This window comes from Podarcis filfolensis, assembly GCF_964270895.1.
Source record: "Podarcis filfolensis genome assembly, chromosome: 5".
Lineage (NCBI taxonomy): Eukaryota > Metazoa > Chordata > Lepidosauria > Squamata > Lacertidae > Podarcis > Podarcis filfolensis.
In genome coordinates, this window is record NC_139608.1 from 65,758,730 (window position 1) to 65,779,454 (window position 20,725).

Here is a 20,725-nt window from a genome sequence, read left to right on the forward strand (position 1 = left end):
ATAGTTCTATTTAATATGCATGAATAGTTTATGCTTCTTTCAAGAAAAGAGAAGTAAAGTTGTCCACTCTTTTTTAATCTGTAAGACAAGTATTTTTATAAAGCGAAGGTCTAAAATCAATACAAGGCTTCAAGCAAAGGTAAAAAGCAGAGTTTAATGAAAAATTTTTTGGGAACCATTTGTTTCTGTGGGAAGTAGAATATTGGTTGACTTTGTCAGAAATTTCTTATTTAAACTTCCCATATTCTTGCTCTGATCTTGCATTCCTTTGTCAGTGCTCCTGATTCAGAAGTGCCATAAATGCAGGGCATTCCAATCCAGACCTGGAGCTTGCGCAAGTGATTCAAAGAGTTTCAAGTGGCGCTGTGGCTTGCGCATGGCTTTTGGTACACATGGTATCACAGAGAGCCCAGCTGTGCCTCCAGTTTGTGAAAGCCTAGCTTACCCTACTGGCAGTGTGCTAATTTAGGAATGACACAATTGTTTTTTTTTCTAAAAATAAGTTCTTGCTGGGACTGGAGATTTAGGCATAATTCACTGTTGTGAAATTAGAATTCCCCCCCCCCCAAAAAAAAGTCTCTAAGAATGTCCTATTTTGACAAATATGGGTTACCCCACATGAAGAGAAATATAATTAAAATATAAATTAAAGCTGTTTCCAGGTAAGTTAGTCACACATTTACAAAGAAAAAATACTAGGTCAGGCTTCATGTTTAATTTGTCTGGCCATATTTTAAAACAACTGTATGTCTGTCTGTGAAGAAATCAGATCTTTATTGGGAGAAATTCTCTTCTAACAGTTAACCGTGTGGAGGGGAAATGACTGACCTTACCGAAACTAGAGAGATATTGGGGTTCAATTGACAGTCTACAAGAACAGATAGAGCCGATAGTGTCACTGAAGACTAGAGACTCAGCTACATTAGTCAAAATACAGCTATTTGAATGTGTTATAAACATGTAACTTTTGAATTATGGTGCTGGAGGAGACTCTTGAGAGTCCCATGGACTTCAAGAAGATCAAACCTATCCATTCTTAAGGAAATCAGCCCTGAGTGCCCACTGGAAGGACAGATCCTGAAGCTGAGGCTCCAATACTTTGGCCACCTCATGAGAAGAGAAGACTCCCTGGAAAAGACCCTGATGTTGGGAAAGATTGAGGGCACAAGGAGAAGGGGACGACAGAGAATGAGATGGTTGGATAGTGTTCTCGAAGCTACCAGCATGAGTTTGACGAAACTGTGGGAGGCAGTGAAAGACGGGAGTGCCTGGCGTGCTCTGGTCCATGGGGTCATGAAGAGTCAGACACGACTAAACAACAACAACATAAATACCAGATGGCACCAGAGAGCACATAACCTTGTTATAGCATTTTTACATAGCATTGCCCCCCCCAATCTTTTGCTGTAATGATTTAATTTATAGCAGTTTTTTCCCTGTGTTTAGATCCACCCTAGGTAACTTGTGAGGTTTTTAGTAAGAATGGCTGTGGAATTTAGCTTTTAAATGATGGGGTACAGTTTAAAAGGTCATTTTGTAGACATCTCACTGAAACCAACTGGTTCACAGTTACAGGCCAACAAGGTTTTCGATTTTCAATAAGAACCTGGTGATTGATTGGAGGGCTCTGGAGAGAATAAAAGGGTAGGCTCCATTTAGCAGCCATTAAATCAGTTGGCTGGTCTATAGGAGACTTGATGTGATTTGTTGGGGCACTAAAGAAGAGGTAAGAGACAGCTTGAGAGCAGGCCTGTGCCAAGGGTGGGGGCAGCCAGGTACAGTTGTCCCAGGCCTCAGTGGGCTAAGACAGCCAGGAGGTCCTGCCAGGGACAAGTTGCTTTTTTTTTGTTTGAGTTTATAACTTTATTCTAAAAAGACTCCCACCCTAGGCTTCAGATAAGAGGAGCAGGAGCTGCTGCCACCAAGGGAAACCACCAGAGACAGTTTAGCAGGTGAGAGAGCCTTCAGACTGGGGAGCACTGGGGCAGCACTATTTGGGGGTCGGTCAGTCAGTGTCATCCAGCAATTCTGCAGAAGAGGTAATAGTCAGCTTGGGGCAGTTTTCTTCAGGAAGCAATGAATCTGACCAGAAAGAAGACTTTGGGTAAAGACCCTGATGAATTCTGTAGGTTTACTGGGTGAATGAATCCCTGAGCGGAAGGAAGACTTTGGATGAACTCCTCTCTGTGAATTAACTGAGGGAGGAGAAGCATAAAGGCAACTGGCTGTTAGTTTAGATTAGGAAAGAGAACAAGAACAAGTAAATAGTCTTCTCTTTAAAGTATGTATTACATCTTAAAGCAAATAACTACCAAAGATGTTACATGTTACTTGTCAATAATATTATATCATATTGTATTCCTAAATACAGCCATTATATTGGGGAAAAGGTGAATACTGGAATTATTTGCAACTAAATGGTGGCAGTGGAGTTATAGAAGGGATAAGAAAAGCACTCACCTTTAATACCTGAAGTGCAGAAAAATAATTTTAAGGATAAAACCGGGGCAAGTGGCTACAACCACCTTAAAAAACTTACCTAATAATGTAACAAATGAAGTTCATGGAAGTAAAGTTCCTTGTCCCCTTCTTTTCCCCTGCAGCTACTTGTGCTCCACCCCAAAAAGCCTCCTGAGAAATGGGAAATGAGAAGTAGTGTACTGCTAGGGAAGGAGATAATTGCCCAAAATAAGCTAACTCAAGGAAGTTCATGGGGGAAAAGCTTCACCGCCACCTTCCCCAATAGTCCCTTGTGTGAATCTAATTAGGTGAACTCTTAGTAGCTCTCTTTCGGAATAAATAGTTTGATTACAACCTATGGAAACATTCAGGTAATACAGAAGTGGTTGATCTTCATAGATTTTACTGTACCATTTCTAGTCTTTCAGTTGCCTATGAGATAGACCCAGGCAATCCTTTATAACACAGGAGATTTCTAAATAGAAATTAAGAGCCTTCTCACTCGCTTCCCTGGCCTGAGATTGCTCCAGCATTTAATGGAACAAAATAACATGTATGTTTCTTACTGCTTACTGTATTTTAATTTTGCTGCATCCCTGTCTTCAGCTTATCATCTCTCTCTCCCCTCCCCGGCCACCTTTTCCCATTCTAATTATTTGAGTGCTAATGCATCCCAGAAGGATTTGCTCCCACTTGTGAGGGTTGCCTAAGGTATAAAGGGCTGGTTTTGAAGCAAGTAGGGAAACATTGGCTGTGCTTTGTGCCCAACCCTAAGATTGATCTCCAAGGAAGCTGGAAATGGAAGCAATTAAAGTACGTGAAGGGAGAGAATGCAAATGAAGATGTGGGAAAAAGTTACTCAGCACAACCTTTTCAGTTGTGCTGGGAATGGTACTTGAAGTCTTACAGAAAGATTATAGTAAACACAGAAAATAATTTAGTGGAACCTTAAGGAAAAGGATTCTGATGAATGGTACACAAATCCTATTCCACAATGAATCTTACAGGGTTCTAGAAGATTATTTCGTCTTGTAAGTACTAGAAGATTATTTTTGTATTTTCTTAAAATACGCTGGTATTTTAAGATAACATTGTATTAGAAAGAACCAATTGGACATCTAGCCCAACTTCTGAGGAATCGAACACCTCATTAGCCTCCAACTTCCCACACAAAAGCGCTCACACACCAGTTAACTGGCACAGTCTTGACATGCTTGAGAACAGTATTTTGCGTTAGGAGTATACTCAATAACAATTCATTGTACAGGAGTAAATGACTAAATTCCGCCGTTCATTTTCCTTCTGTAGAACAAGTATGTCTCTGAAAAGAGGACAAGAAAACATGAATAGACAACACAAGGAAAAATGATTGCTTCCCAATTACTTTCTCTCCTCACCCCCACACCGTCTGTCTGTCTCTGTCTCTGTCTCTGTCTCTGTCTCTGTCTCTGTCTCTGTCTCTGTCTCTCTCTCTCACTCTCTCTCACTCTCTCACTCTCTCACTCTCTCACTCTCTCTCTCTCTCACACACACCGCTCCATTCACACAGCCTCTCAAAGAGCATATTCTGTCTCTCTTTCCTGCGGACCGGAAATTCCAGTATGCCAAACTGCAACTGGCCTCAGTTCACTTCATAGGTGTTTGCATGAGGCTCCTGAATAAGCCCAGCTGGAAGAAGCAGGAGCACTGCTTGGTGCATTTTGCCCACAGTGTTTAAAAATACAAGGACAGTGCTATTAATACACTTGGTCACATGTTGTTTTTAAGTAAACAAGATATCTGAGCATGGCCTTCCAAATGGAATACATATTGTTCTTAACCTTTGCATGCACAGAAGGGTTGTTCTGATGTCACTTTCTGTTATCATCTAGTTACTTTTCTCACTGTTATCATATGTACATAGAAACAGGGCTGCCTCCATCCTTGTGCCCTGACTCTGGAACTCCATCCCCCTGGAAGTATAAATCGCTCCATCGCTGATGAGCTTTTGTCGCTTAAATAAAACACATTTGTTCTCCCAGCCTTGAATTCAAGGGCCATATTTTAACTGTCAAAGGGAACAGCACCTAATCAGAGGTATTTTTGGTGGCTGTGGTAGATATTTTGGAATCATCTTCATGATTATAGCTATAGTATGTTGGGAAGGAGAGGGAATGATTTGTGATGCAATAGGGTTCGCCTTTTGAGAATTTGAGTAGCTTTTGGGGGAAATATGCACATCCTAGTGTCAAGATGAATCTGACTTAAAAATAAATAAGGTGATTTAATTTATTATCTTTTAAAAGTAAGTAACAGAAAGGAGGAAACCAAGTGTTAAGTTGTGGGTGAACATATCAGACGACACAGCAATTCTTCAAACAGCTCTTGTTTATTCACAGGCCAGAACAGAACTGAACTGAAGGGTTCAGCCAGCCTGCTTATATAGAGCTCCACTACCACGCAACTGTAACAACTTTCTGTAACTATCCAATCACTGAACATCACTTTCAATCCCTTATATGTGGACCTAAGTGAAAACTATCTACAGTATCCCCCTGCTGGCCCAGGGTGAGAACTTCAGTACATAACACCAAGAATGTTTGAGTCATAGCTTAGTGCTAGAGAACATACGTTTCACTCTAAAGGGAATGTGTTCAACCCATAGCTTTGCCAGCTAAAAGCATTCCTGGGAGAGATGTCTGCCTACCTTAGGCAGGTATTGCCAGTGGAGTATGTGGCCCAATGCAGTGGTGGAGCAAGGGCACCTGGGGCGGCACAGGCGGGGCCAGCCGCCTGCAGGGGTGGGGCGAGCCAGTGTAGGATGTTCCGCGGGGCCTCCGAGAACTTTGCCTGCCTTCTCCCACTCAGCCGCCCTTCAGCTGGGGGGAGGCAGTGGGCGGACTGTTTGGGCAGCATGGAGCCTGTGTGCGCCAAAACCACCACATCTCTCCCAGGAGAGATGCATGGCTCAGGCGTGATGCAGGACCCGTGGTGAGTGCCGCCTGGCATTTTGTCATCTCCCCCTCAGTGGTGACACCTGGGAAGGCCTGCCCCCACCACACACCCCTTCCTCTGCCCCTGGCCCTGGCCCAATGTGGGGTTTTGTTGTTGTTGTTTTTTTGCTTATTTGTTTTGTATTCTCATTTTATGTTTTGTGTTGCATCTTCGGATGCAAGGTGGTATACTAATAATACTAATACTAAATAACAACAACAACAAGGGAATAATAAGTTCATGACTATACCTGTTCACTCTGAGGTAAGTCCCACTGAGTACAGTGAACCTCCCAAGTAAATGTGGAAAGGGCTACAGCACTTTGAGACTAAGAAATATATTCAGGGATATAAAGCTGTTATCTGCATGGAGCACTTATGACAGGGTGAAAGATAAACACATGTAAATCAGTAAACCTTTAAATGCATGGCATTATCATTTATTACTGACCATCACCATGCTAACTTTGTACATTTGAGTTCAGTTCACTGTTCCTTCTTTTACACTCATGGCTGTTTACCAGAAAAATAAATGTAACTGTGAAGATTTTCTGGAACACTTTGTGAGTTTGTGGAATGGATGTTGTACTGCCAAGTTCTGGTATAACCTTCATAGTTTAAATAGTAGCAGAACCAGGGAATATGATATCAAGAAACATCTATTATTGTGTGGTTCACTTAGCACCCTCGCAGAAAAGGGCCTTGATTTCTTTTAAATTCAGCTCTTGGGAAACTTCTTAAAAGCACACATTTAGGAGTTTTAAACATTTGCATCAAAATGGTTAGACATGTCAATGGGAGGCTAGTATTTAAATGGTAAACTACGCAAGTGGTATATTCTTGACAAGTATGACAAAAGTGAAATCATCATAATTCAGGCTTGCATAACATCATGTATCTGCAGATAAACACAGTCATCTTTGATATTTTTATTTAAAGCAACTTGTTCTCTCTTCCATCAACTTTTCCTCTTGGCTACGTATCAGATGGTTTTCCTGTTCCTTGGGCCAAGAATTGAATGGCAGTGTAATTGTAATTAAGAGTTCTTTGACATAATGCCAAAGAAACAAAGATATTTCTGTCACTGTTGTCTTGCAGAACAGAAAAGCCTTTGCAAAGTGGTCAAATTTGTTTGAAATGCTTAATGATTACAAATAACACTCAACAGAAGTTGTAGAATGGGGAAAAAACATATTTCCCAATGCAGTAAAAACCTGTGCACCCTTACTTGGGAAGAAGCCATGTTGGGGCTTACTTTTCAGCAAACATGCATAGTAAATGTATACTATTAAATCAGTATACAGAGAGAAAGAAAGTACAATTTTAAGATTATTAGCTGAGTGCAAGTGTCTAAATTGATAGACAACCACATAGGAATGTGTGTGTCTCACAGAAATTGCTAATTTACCTCAAGAAGTAATTCTAAAGGAAAAATTGTTTACTTTTCAAGGAGATCTACACTTCATAGTGGCAACCTAGGCCAAACCTAGGTCTTACTTTACATAGTAAGGGCATGGTATTTGGTAAGCAATGCCAAATACCATAAAGTGTGCAGGAAATTGCTGCTCACTAGGTTCCAGGGTGAGTGGCTGTTTCCATTTCTTCTACTCCCTTAGTTGGCCAGGCTCCTGGGGATGGGGGTGGGGCTCTGCATCTAGGTACACAAGACAGACATATATCTCCAAATACTTGGGCACATGTGGTGGACCATAAGAACCATGGTTGGTACTGGGCTTGCTGGTAAAAATCCACTGTGTGTCCCTGTTGGCAGACTTACATTCCTTACGTTTTATGGAGTTGGAAATAGGAAGTCATCTTATATAGATTCAGAACACTGGTCTGTATAGCCCAGTACTTTTAGTCTGGTTTGTACAGGTTTTCCAGACTCTCAGGGTCATTCCAAGATCTTTTAACTAGAGATGCTAAGAGCCCAACACGGGATCTTCTGTAGATTGCAAGCAAATTATGTATCAGCAAGCCTTTAGCTCTGCAAACATTGGTGTCCACATAGCTGGCGTAAAATCACTCAAATAGGACAATCCCAAGATGAAGATAAAGTTCCACTTCCAAGATTAAGATCTTCACAAGTGGTTTTATTAGGTACTTTGACGCATTATGCTGTGAATGATGTATTTGCACTGAATGCCACTGACTTCATTTTTAATTCTAATAGAGTGCCATTTATTTCATTCCGGTGTTGTAATGTTGCGTGAGGCCATTTGTGTAGGATACCTGCCTTTCAGCTAGACAAAGAGCCACATCCTGTGAGCTAAAGGTTTCACTCGTCTCCAAGAAATAAATTAACAGCTTGACATTTTTGCAGAAGAAGGTCCTATGTAAGAGACTTGGCAATACTTTGAACACAAAATTCTTTTGTTCCTGTTGGTGTATTGCCCTGCTGCTGCAAAATAATTACAAAAAGGTTTAAGTTTCATCCTTAATGCTATTGTGCTCTTGTGAAAGATTTGACATTTTTCAAATATGTTTCCAAGCACGAAATCACAGAGGAATACAGACTAATTTAGAAAAGCATGTTATAGTTTAACACAGTTCTTCTTGTTATGTCTAAAAAAAATGTTTGTTTAACCTTCCGCAGAATTATGCTCTCAATTTACAAGCAAAGGAATGAAACACAGTTTCCTTTTGTGTGCTGAACTGGAGATATCAAAATGAAAGGCAAAGGGCTGTTCCATTTCCCCTGACTAGTATATTAGTGATCACTTTGTCCCTTCACTGGGGCAAGAAACTGGCGCCAGATGACCTCCGCCTGTGTTTTTTCCTCTTAAAGCACAAGTGAGCCACCTGTGAGTGGGGGGCCACATGGACCCCCCAGCCTCATTTTGCGCAGGCCCTAACACCTCCAGACACACCCCAATTCTCTCATCCCTTGAAAGCTCCTTCATTCCTGTATGTTCTATTATTATTTTTCCTGGCTTTTTAAGGTGTCCCCTATAGTTTTAGAACAATTGGGAGGCATTTTATTTCATCAAACCAATTTCATTTCATTTCATTTTTGTTGTATGGATTGGGGAAAAGAATCCCACCCCACCTAGGTATCTGAGAACAAACTGGCAGGCTTTGTGATGTGTGCATGTGTGGCACACTAAAGTCAGGCAATAATTACTTTCTGTTGCTTTCCAGAACAGCTTTATCTTTTATTGCAGAAAAACCAGGTCTCTGTACTCTTATTGAGAGAGTAACCCCATAAAACACAATTGAGGCTTACGTCCGCATACACCTGCATAGGACTGGGAATTCTAATTTGAGACAGCCATACTGAAGATGGAAACTGAAGAAGGGTGATCTTTAGCTTCTGGCTCTGAAAGGTCGCCGATGCCAAGGAATTGGGGGAGGACGTGAAATAAATTGCAGGCCTTGTGGAGTGGACAAGTGATTTTCTTAATGCAGAAATATACTACTTAGCCCGAGTGTGGTGCGGCCTTTTCAAAATCTTAGTCCCTTGTTTTCTGTAATTTGTTTTATCAATTCAGAGATTAGATTGAGTTGTGTAACAGCAGTCAATCTGCTACTCTTTTGTAGGCTTCAGGTTTCAAAAACTACCTTGATCATATTAAATAATGATCAAAATTGTATTCTGTGAACTCTTTTGAAACAACTCATTCATAGCCCTGAAAGTCATTTGGGAGCCTAACATGATATTGGCTTCATCACTTTATTTACAAGTAGAGCAAGTAGCAAGCAAACACTCAAGAAGGCAGTGTTATTCCTAAACCAACATCAGCCTAACACCTCAAAATTTCTTAACTAGAAGCCCTGAGCACCTGGGGTTAGCTCCAAACCCAAAATAACCTGTTCTCCTTCAGCTCACTTGGTGCACATTGTTTTTCCCCCAAGACTACAAATTAGCTTTCAATTCCAACTCGGACCACTCTAATTACCTCAAAATACTTGGGATAGTTAATAGATTTTTCCCCCTATGATGTCATGCCAAACTCAATGAAGGAGCCACATTCCACAATAGAAAAACATGCCTATAACAATGGGTGATACTAATTTCAGTGGGTCTACTTTGAGTAAAATTCTTTTGAATGCCACCCATTGTTTGTATTGTCAGAGAAATATTAATACAAGGAAAACCTCCACCCACCATTTCTTCCTTATTTCCCCCTCCTTTGTAAAATTCAAATGTGTGAGAATGCCTTGAATTAGGACATGAAGGAAAGCGAGGGAATCCATATTCTTGACTGATTCTGTTCAAGTTAATCCAGAGAGCATCTGTTTTCCTTAGCTAGACTTTGATCCTAGACTTTCCTCCTATTTAATTACACGAAATTCAGCTCATTAACATGATTTGAAAAGTCATTGATTCCCCAATAATAGGGCTTTGTTTCCTTCCAACCAATGCTTTTTTGATCTTTTAACCAGATTTAGTTATAACTGTATCCCAGGCTAGGCTATACTTCAAGAAGAATGGATTCCCATATGCTTTCTTTGTACAGACTGACCCTAATGACATTATTAAATATATTTGGGGCAGAGGTCTCTACATAAGCACATTTCTCAAATGCCAGCCTGTTTTATTTTCTCAAATGCCACTTTTCTGCACTCAGGAGTCCTGAAGCATCTTTAGAAAACATTGTCACACAGATCTCTAAATGGCATTTAAAGATCGTTATGCATTTCTGCTATTCGTCCTTCTATAGAGTAGTCAGCCAGGATGATGTTGTTTTTCAGGGATTCAGAGTAGGGGGAAGGCAGCAACTGAGCTAACGTGGAACAGGCCAAATAAAAGATGAATATACATAGTTTAGGTCCAAAGAAATGGAAGATGGACAAATCTACAGACAGAGATGGTTTGATTCCGTCCTAGACATGACCTATCACAGAGAAAAGGTTTAACAGAAACTCCATTCAGTACAATGCACATGGGTGTTATCCATTGACAGGAGCTCTGGAGATTAATTTCACTGGGGTTCCTTGCACCTGGGATATGCAGTTGCTATATTCCAATCTCTGGAAGAGAGACAGAGAACATGACAACGGGAGGCAGAGACTGCCAGAGAGGGTAAGGGACAGGGAAGAAGAGAGAGAGAGAAAAAGGCAGTGGCAGGCCTTAATCATGTGCCTGTCTTGATCTCTAAGGAGGCTTTCTCCTAGCACCCTGTTTACTTAATTCATGCAACAGAAATTGAGGTGAGCCAAGAGAGTGTTGGCCACTAATGGGGGGGAAACTGTACATAATGAGGAAAAGGAGGAAGACCACTGATTGAAGGTAAGCCCTGCTGGAAACATACAAGCTGTTTCCTCAGAAACTTCTCTACTTTGCAGACCAGCCAGACACATTAACCTCTGAATTGAAGGATTTCATGTGGAAGGAGAAAAGGCAACAAATATTTTTCCATGTCATGAAAGAGGCTCACATTCCTTAGAAACAAACAAGCCGAAGGGCACCTGCACATACCTTTCTGAATCCAAGAAAGCTTTGGACTGCAACCGATGCATTTGCCATCTTCAAAGGTTGCCTCAGAAATGTATTCCCTGAGTCTTCAAGTGGCTTCTCAGTGGGAAAGTGTTTACATGGGGAAGAAGTTGACATCAAATTCCACAACTGGGATTTTGAAATGCAGCCAGTGGCTGTGAAAGAAGCATGTACAGTTATTGTTATCTCCCGCCCCCCTGCATCTGATTTGCAAGAATAGGTAAAAGACACCTGTACATTCTACTTATCTTTATATGCCAACTTTTCCATTTACTAAGCTGTTCATATTCAGGTAGGTAAATTGCTGTGTAACTTTAATGAGAAATGCGTCTACGTGGGATATTAATTTTTAGCAACATCTTCCAAAGCCATAATTTCAAAGGACTTAATTAAATGGCATAAATATCACATTATCTTTCATGGTATAAATTTGGGACATCCAGTTTTTTCTTCATGCTGCAAAGAAATATTTGGCTCAGTGTTTATACACTGGGAAATCTTTTTCACAGAAAACTCCTTCAAGCTATAACATAGAAAATGGTAAAAGAAATATTTATTCAAGAAATCTCAATGCATTATAAACAAACTGAACTCTTCTGGGGGAATAATTCGGGGGAACAAGCATTGTTCTCTAAGCACATGGATTCCATTAAGAGTACTCTACTTGATCCCCCTACTTGATTTTAGGTAACAAGCTTTTTGCTAATTTTACCAGTGAACCAATAATTTGTTGTACTGAAAGAGTAATTTGTTAAAACAGCTAACAGAATTTGTGAATAATTTGCATTAATATCTTAGTATCTGTTTTATTTCATTTGACCTTTAAAATCGATTTCAAAACCTAAAATAAAAGTGCATGTTCATATGAAGATTCTCTTCATATTCCCTTATTAATTACTATTTTTTCCTCTACTACCTATTATAGTACATGTATGCAGGAGAAAATCTGAGGACCAAACTACAGGTTATAATGGCTTTCCGTAAATAGAACTCCCAACTTAACGTTCTTTTTCAAAAATCAGCCAGAGATATTTATTTGTTTAAATTATTTATAGCCTGGCCTATACCACACTGGTCTCAGAGCACTGAAACAATGCTGAAGTCAGCGCCAGCCAGACCTCAGAGAAGGGGAGAGTTTCCACAGGCAGGGTGCCACCATGGAGAAGGTCCCCCTTTGTGTCCCCATAGCTCCTGAAAGTGAGATGCAGAGAAATGCCTTCTCAGAAGATTTTAATGCTAGAGCAAGCCAATACAGGGAGAGGCACTCAGGTTCAGCTGTCTAGGTCTAGATGTCTGCCTCTTATATAGACTACATGGATCAATTTTTGATCAAAAACTTTTATATAGTCATCTTCCAATTTACATTAAGCAGAGTACCCTTCCTTTAGATTTCTGCATGCATTAAATAAAATACACTAAAAGCTTGCAGCTGTAAATGGCAGGTAAAATAACAGAGAATTTCTGAAGCTGCTTTGCAAGACAACAATTACCGCTACTTCATTATCAGTCTTACTATCTATGCAATCAGGCTAGTAGGCCTCTTCCTGTAGAATGTGTTGTGTAAAAAGCTAATGACAGAAGTGCCTTCTTACACTGTTTACAAAGTGTGACCCATAACTGATCAATAAACTATGAGCACCAGAGGAATTCGCCTCATTTGTTGGATTTTTCTTTAATTATCTAGCATTTTCCACAAACTGCTCACGACCTATGTGACTATGACACCAATTAAATAATTCAGTGGGAGTTAGAAAAAATTGTTGCAAGAAGGTAAAGAAAATCTCTGAACGGGGCTGCTAATAACATGAAAACCTGTAAATAGAATATTTCTGAATTTCTTTTGTTTTAATGTCAACTAACTAGAAGGAGCAAAATGTAAATGCTTAGATTTATTCCATGAGTCCCTGAGGTGAAAGTGCATTGCAGTATTTGTACAAATACAATACATTTTTTATATATATACATCAAGGGATAAAATAAAAACAATCTTTCCAATAGCACCTTAGAAACCAACTAAGTTTGTTATTGGTATGAGCTTTCGTGTGCATGCACACTTTGATAGTACACAATAGAATTCATTTTAAAGGACCCCCACTCATCAGTGCTCTTGGATATAAAGGAATATATATAATGGGCCAGCAGAGATCTTCCTGCCTCAGGAATTGAATTCATTTCAACACATTTTTGTCTAACTTGCTTTGAAAGTTATCCAGCAATTAAGATTTCACCATATCCCCTGTGCAGCTAGGATATTCTGCTTGTGTTATGTGGAACATCCAACCCTGGTTGTTTGAACTGATTATTTATTTCCTGTGCATAGTAGCCAACTGAACCTTATTTACACTTTGGTCATATCCAAACCATACATTTTAATTACATTTAAAGAATGTGGCTTCGCCAATGAATCCTGGGATCTATAGTTTGTTATGGGTTCTAGGAATTGTAGCTCTGAGAGGTATTCTCGGTATTCATTGGAGGAAACCATGTGCTTTAAATGTATATTGTGGATGTGAACAATGATAACCTTATATCTTGTGTCTTCCCTATCTTCTCTTTTTCTAAGCTAGACAGATGCATCTCTCTCTCTCTCTCTCTCTCTCTCTCTCTCTCTCTCTCTCTCTCTCTCTCTCCATCTCATTAACCTTTCTTGGCCCTTCCTCTAATACAGGGATGTCCAACCAGTAGATCGCAATCTACTGGTAGATTCCTGGCTGATCCTGGTAGATTGTTGGATCCTTATCATGTGCAAAATGCTTTAAATCTCTGTGCAATCCTCCCCAAAAAAGTTCAACAACTCTGGGCACTTCCCTCCTAAAAAAAGAAAGCTCAACAACTCTGGGCAATCCACCCCCCCACACACACACACTCCTCCTCTCTCCAATGACAATGGGTAGACCACTGCCAGTTTTTTATACTGGGAGTAGATCGCAGTCTCTTAGGAGTTGGACATGGCTGCTCTAATAGCAAACTTGAGTAGTGACTGCCAGTAGAATCAGTGTCAAAACATGGGAAATAAGAGGGGAGGCATCAGCTTGTTCAGTGGAAACCCAAGTTTTGTGGAATTACAGTGAATCACTAAAACAAAAACCCTAAAGCAGGCATGGCCAAACTTGGCCCTTCAGAAGTTTTAGGACTTCAACTCCCATGATCCCTAGCTAACAGGACCAGTGGTCAGGGATCATGGGAACTGTAGTCCCAAAACATCTGGAGGGCCATGTTTGGCCATGCCTGCCCTAAAGAGACAAAGCAACCCCAATCAAGATTGAGCATTCTGTCTGGAATAATTTTGTATAGATCTCACTTGTAGTACAATTATTGCAACCCTGCATGCAGGGCCGGGTTTAGATTTGATGAGGCCCTAAGCTACTGAAGGTAATAGGGCCCTTTATACGTCCAGCTGTCCTTTGTCAACAACAAATTGTTGCTGTTTTTTGTGTTGAATATATGCTATATGGTAATTAATGGACCTAATAGGTATCTAAAGCCATTTGCACATAAAAAATATGTATTTTATCAAAGTAATTGTTGAACTGAAATACAAATAAGAATTTAAATTTGGGGGAGGGGCAAGAGAGTGGGGCCCTAAGCTATAGCTTGTTTGCTTATACATAAATCCAGCACTGCCTGCATGTCAGGGATGAGAAACCTTTGCCCCTCTAGATGTTGTTAGACTCAAACCTCCATCAACCTCAGCCAGTATGACCAAGGATCAGGAATAATGAGAGTCATAATCCAAAAACATATGGAGGGCCACATATTTCCTATTCCACCTGTGTGGTGCTTGCTGTCTAGTTCTATTAAATTAAATGTATCCTACTTCTCTGGCACTTCTTAATTTTGTCAACTTTTATTTTAATCTAGATTTCTGATTTATCACTTCTCCCAAATACTAATAATGAAATCAAGAAGGTAACAAATGATAACACTCCTTCTCTCTCTCTCTGTCTCTCTCTCTCTCTCTCTCTCTCTATATATATATATGGACTGTGAAACATATTCTCTGAAAAACTGTTCATCTAAGAAATCAGTCTGCTTAAAAATGCAACCAAGTTGTTTGCTGCCTACAAACAGTGAGATCGTGAATTAAACAAAAACTAGAGTAGTGAAGTGAAATGTTGCTGTTCTCTGTTCCTTGGAGCTGTACTTGATTTACAGAGCAGGTGTCATGGGAATCTATTGAAGAATCCTCACTGAGAAGCAAGAGAATATAACTGTCAAAACTTTGCAATTATAATGCTTTAAAACAGATAACATGCTATGCACAAGTGGTAACAAAGAAGAGCATACATTTCTATATATTTTCAGCACTGTTAAAATTTTATTTATTCATTCTACATGAATGCTTTCCCTCCAACCTGAATCCTTCCTATGCTACTGTGATAGCTGTCTGTCAAACCTTTTACTGTCGTGGAAACCAAACAGAAAACTTTTCTGAGTGCTTCATAAAAAGTGATCTGATCCAATGTTGCTCTGCAGATCATTCAGGGCTTCACAGGTCTTTTATTAACAACCTTAAGAAGCTGTTTGTTAGGGGAAAGGGGCAGGAGGGACTGAGTTCAACCCCCCAGTGCTCCTTACATCATTATGTAGCTTTTTAAAAAAACACACACACCAAAGTACCCTGGATGGGCTGCCCTGGCTAACTGAGCTGAGATGGAACTGCACACGGGACCATGATTTCCTGTTCAAATGGGTCACGTGTGCAGAAGGCAGCCGCTTTGTGTCATCACATGGATTAAGTGGGTTAGAGCTGTTTGCTGTTGACAATATGCACTGTATGTGGCATTTTTCTACTCTTTTGCCTGCATTGGCCTTGTTTGTCTTCACTGCTGTTTGATTTGATTGGCTGTGGAGACCTTTATTTTCATTGATGATGTCATAACACTATGCCTGACGTGATGACATCACTGATATCCCTAAGCAAATCCCATTAGCTTCCAACCAATCAAATCAGGCAGCAGTAATACGCTGAGTGCCATGAGGGCAAAAAAGAAGTTAAATGGTATTGAGAAGCAGCAGCGAAGGGAAGCAAAAGGGCATCGGACAGTGAAATAAAAACACGCTATGTTTAGAAAGGTCTGCTTAAATCAAGCCATCCTACTCTGCAGTCTGGGATTATAACCTTGTGGGTCACAGGCCTGGGTTGTTTATATTGTTCAACCAAATAATATGTCACTTTAGGAGTTCCTAGCAGTCGGCCCTTTTTCATATTTGATCTTGATCTCTTAGTTACCAATGTTAGTAATTTTAAAGATTTGTGTCAAAATTGTAAAAAAAAATTCATACATCATTTAGTTGAAAATAGATCCTTGGATTTTAAATACAACCAAGCGAATTGCAAAATAAACAAGTGAAATTCAGAGCACGTGGCTATCTGACAGTTGCTGTATATCATTCTAATGAAATCTGACATTTGTGGAGGTAGTCTCATTTTCCTCTGTGCTTGCTTTCCCTGTTTGGTAGTTACATGATGTTAATGACCTAAAGAATCCCTTTGCCTTATGTAAATATGGTTAATCACATATTGCACTTAGGAAATCTGTGTGAAATGAGAAGGGAATAAGAAGATTGTAATCTTGTTTATTTCTTTAAGTGTGGAATTTTGCTAAATTAATCTGCAGTTTATGGTAAATTAATGCATCTAATTAATCAATTATTCAGAGCTTACTTCTTATTGGGAATAAAATTAACTGTACCTACTGCTATATTCTTAGACACACAATATTTTTTGCGATAGGAAGGGCACTTTCAGTGTTCAGTATAAATGCCATGTTCCATAATTGCTCTGAAAACTCACTGGGAAATCTAAGGATTTCTAGAATGATTTGAAATGCAAGGAGACACATTTTGAATATAGTAGCATAAGAACACTTGCCATACTTTCTAAGTGTTGTTGCATTGTGTGGGACTTCCTTGTATGTGATGGGGAAATATAAATGGATGGAGTGTCTATAGTATATTAAAGATATTTTAATAACATCTAATACCAATTGAAAACTATTTCTCTAATAACGTCCAAAGCAAAAATTTTCAAAATTGATTAGTATGGCTCATGAACTTCCATAAAAATATACAAGAATTAAAACAAACTGAACAAATAAAGGTAACAGCCTTAAGCATAACCAAGCACGTTTCAACCAACATGGTCAGAACTAAATAACTAGTTTCGCAACTAATAAGTCAAATACTGTATGTGCGAACCTCACCTGTATGTAAACGTGCTTCGTGGCTCTAAGAAGCTATATGAAAGAGAGATGATCATATGGCCGTTTGAATACAACTTTTTGCAGGACAAGGCCAAAAGGAACACACACACATTGTTTGAGCATTAAATAGGCCACAGACATCTATCAGGTTTTCTGCAAATTGACATTTGTTCCAATTCAGCAGTAAACAGTGGGTTTTCATGGGGAAAACAGCAGGCCAAACACAAAACTTCTCAGGCCTGTGACTTGACAAACAAAAGTGTGGCTGGGCCCTAAGTGGCTTTGTCTAAACGTGTGGAAACCTTCTTGTGATTTAGAACACTGATGATACAGATCCCAGTTATAGGGAGCCTTCAAAATGTTCTTAGCTGAACCTGCGTTGAAACTCTGCGGAGACATAAGTGTTAAGTACACAAAAGTTGGGAGTGGAGAGGGTAGCACATGGGATGCATCCCCCCCCCCATTACCCTACACTTTGTCCTCCCTAAAGTAGATCTTTCTTTTGGGCTTTTACAGAAAGTAAGTGCAAGCTAGCTCATAAAATAGTCATAACAGATATTCAACCAACAAATTCTTCCCAGTTTCTTGGAGGAAGTAACTGGCATCTTATAACTGGTTCTGAGATTCCCTTACCATCTCAACACATTGCATATGGAGGTGATCTGTTTTTTAGAATTTGCCATCATCTAACAGAATAGCTGTGTTGCTCTGTTGTGAAACAGAATTATAAATATCAATACGCTTTCCAAGAAACAGAATGGATGGCTCCATCCTTCATCTTGAAGTTTTGAAATCCTTCAGGAGAATGGTCCAACATGCTTATTCAAGTGTTTCAGAAGTCAAATTTATACCCTGTCTTTCATCTTTTCCTCACTGTATGCAGGCTAAAGCTGTGACACATACATAACAGCAAGCCAGAAAGCAAGTGTTAACAGCAGAATCAGTAAGAACACGTTTTGCAAGCTTGAAGAGGTGAGGGAAGGCAAGGTCACGAAGGCAAAGCATTCTGACACCATGTCAATAGCCAATTGTGGCTCCTCAGAGTTTGCTAAATACCAAACCTCGACCTGTGTTCTAGCTGTATTTTATTATATGCAAATGAACATATACCTAATTTCCATAAAGTTGACAAAAAATGTAATTAATGCATTGGTTAGAAGTCAGAACGAAAGCTCAGGGATGGATTTCCCAGCATAAAAAGAAAAGTAAAGTGGTACCTCGGGTTACATATGTTTCAGGTTACATATGCTTCAGGTTACAGACTCCGCTAACCCAGAAATATTACCTCAGGTTAACTTTGCTTCAGGATGAGAACAGAAATCGTGCTCCGGCGGCGCGGCGGCAGCAGGAGGCCCCATTAGCTAAAGTGGTGCTTCAGGTTAAGAACAGTTTCAGGTTAAGAACAGACCTCCGGAATGAATTAAGTACTTAACCCGAGGTACCACTGTACAAACTTTGATAAGCCTGCTCTTTGATTTTAAGATTCGATTTAGAGAAGAGTTACATTCAACAGCAAGGCATTGTCTGTGTAAAACACAGAAATGAAAATCCATCCCTATCCTTCTGGGAATATGGTGGATGACAGCCCTAATTGCTCTCTTAACACTCCTATCATATGCCCAGCAACATAATTTCCTGTAGGTCGAACTAATGTCACCCCCCACTGGAGCTAGAGAGTAGTTAATTTCTTTTCAAGTCAGCTCCGTAGTTTGGATGGACTTTTTAAGATTACAGAGCACAGCTTTGCATAAAATATTTATGATACTTCAAAAGGAGTGTCGGTAAAAATTCATTTTAGAGTTTATTTTCTTAAAGCTAATATCTGGTAACATAAAATATGTTTTTGCCATTGGCACTGTTTTAGATTCGAAATTATAAGATATTGCTGTGTTACTTTTAGCTGTGATTGGAGTGTACAAACAAACCAATACTCATGCCTCCCTTCTTCCTCAACCACTGTCGTAGAAGGCAGGTGGCATTGTGATGATGATGGTGGAGCATCCTTTCAACACAAAAGCTGGAAGCTTTCTTCTAAACAAATATAAAAATCCTTTGACAGTATATCTTACAATTTTGAAGCTACAGTTATCCCAGTGGCAAAAACATGTTTTAAAATGCCAGAGATTAAGTTTATATCCCTCAACCAAAACCCCTAGAGGTCCATTCTATGACCTCTCGGCATTACTAGGGATGAGTGGGTGTTCTCAACTCTACTCTGTTACCTTTGTGAGGTTTAATTATTCCTTGTGTTCCACTCTTGTTGCCCTCCAGCAAAAAGGAGACTTTAGAAGTATTTATAACACATTTTTCACAACGAAAAAAGTTAATTTCTTTGAGTTTTATGAATATAAAACATTAACGATGATGCCTGGGCTGGGGGGATTACTTTGGCTCATACCCAAGAACATGGTTTGACTCATGCAAGGCTAGAGACTGATCTTCACTGATCACCCCTGCCCAGTGACCGTATGAAACCCCAAAGACTGCTTCTGAAGATTGGGGCACCCTTCAGAACAGAATGGGATATAGCGTGGGGGACTTGAGTGGGCCATGGGGAAACTCAGGCCCAGGGGAGGGGGTCATTGGTTGCCCTCTAGACTTCTCTGTGTGAACGCTGAGATTCTCATCAGGCCACACACCCACTTTTCAGACCCCTTGCTGGTTCTGCTCCACATCCTCCTCCAGTTCTTTTGTTTGACTGGAATGTGTCCTTGAGCTACAGCAATGTCTTTTGCTTGTCTGGATGGAGATAGATAGATAGATGATAGATAGATAGATAGATAGATAGATGATAGATAGATAGATAGATGATAGATAGATAGATGCATGTGTAGAAACGGTGGAATTTTTCATGGTTGGACTTCAGCCTACTGTACAGAGACAAGAATTGCATCCACTGCCACACTTATCCCTGGCATTTGGCCCCCATAATGTTGCCTCTGATGAAATGCAGCCCTCAGGCTGAAAAGGGTTCCCTACCCCTGAATTATAGTCTAAGGGTGGTGCTCCAAGTTGTTCCCAAACTTATGCATGCCAAGATCACACACATGCACGGGCATAGACAGAGGTGTACTGGATTGGTGGGGGGAGATGCCAGTCACAAGAGGATGCAGCCACAGTAGAACATATAAAGCAAAGGCGAATAATACTTCTTGGCACCGGAACTTCTGTGGTGCTAGCAAGGGAGTAAAAGAAAAGAATCTCACAGCGTGAACCTGCTAACAGAAATCAGAAAGAAGTGCATGACTAAATCATGATAAAGGGGACATTTCAGAAGCATCTAATCTCCAGGACTCAGTGATGGCTATGAATTACACACTGCTGATATAATTTTCTTCTGCCTGCTCTGTAATCTGAATCTTCTTTGGTGAATTAAGAAAAAAATTAATACTGTCAGTTCAGCATAGCCACCTGCTTAGCACAGATTGTGTACAGCAGAAAACTATAGCTTGACTGTATTAATCAGGGGTTCATTTGAAAAGCTACACTTAGCAGGGTTTCAGTGGCAATTAATAAAAAAATATTTAGGAAACATGGCATATGGTGCCATAAATTATATACTCAAGCATAATGAATATTAAATCCATTTCCTTCACAACTTCTCTTCCATTTGATACTGAGCAATGAGATCCTCAGCTTTTGCAGTT

The 20,725-nt window shown here is 39.9% G+C and overlaps 1 protein-coding gene and 1 long non-coding RNA gene across 12 annotated transcripts in view; one reads left to right on the top strand and one right to left on the bottom strand.

Moving 5' to 3' along the window:
- The window catches only part of PRKG1 (protein kinase cGMP-dependent 1), a 668,505-nt gene that overhangs the window by 555,183 nt on the left and 92,597 nt on the right, over positions 1-20,725 (top strand). The window lies entirely within an intron of this gene.
- Positions 5,857-11,664, bottom strand: LOC310762800. Its single transcript, XR_014548186.1, has 2 exons — positions 10,855-11,664; positions 5,857-7,833 (listed from the first exon to the last, which is right to left on the bottom strand). It is a non-coding gene; the product is annotated as an uncharacterized lncRNA (long non-coding RNA).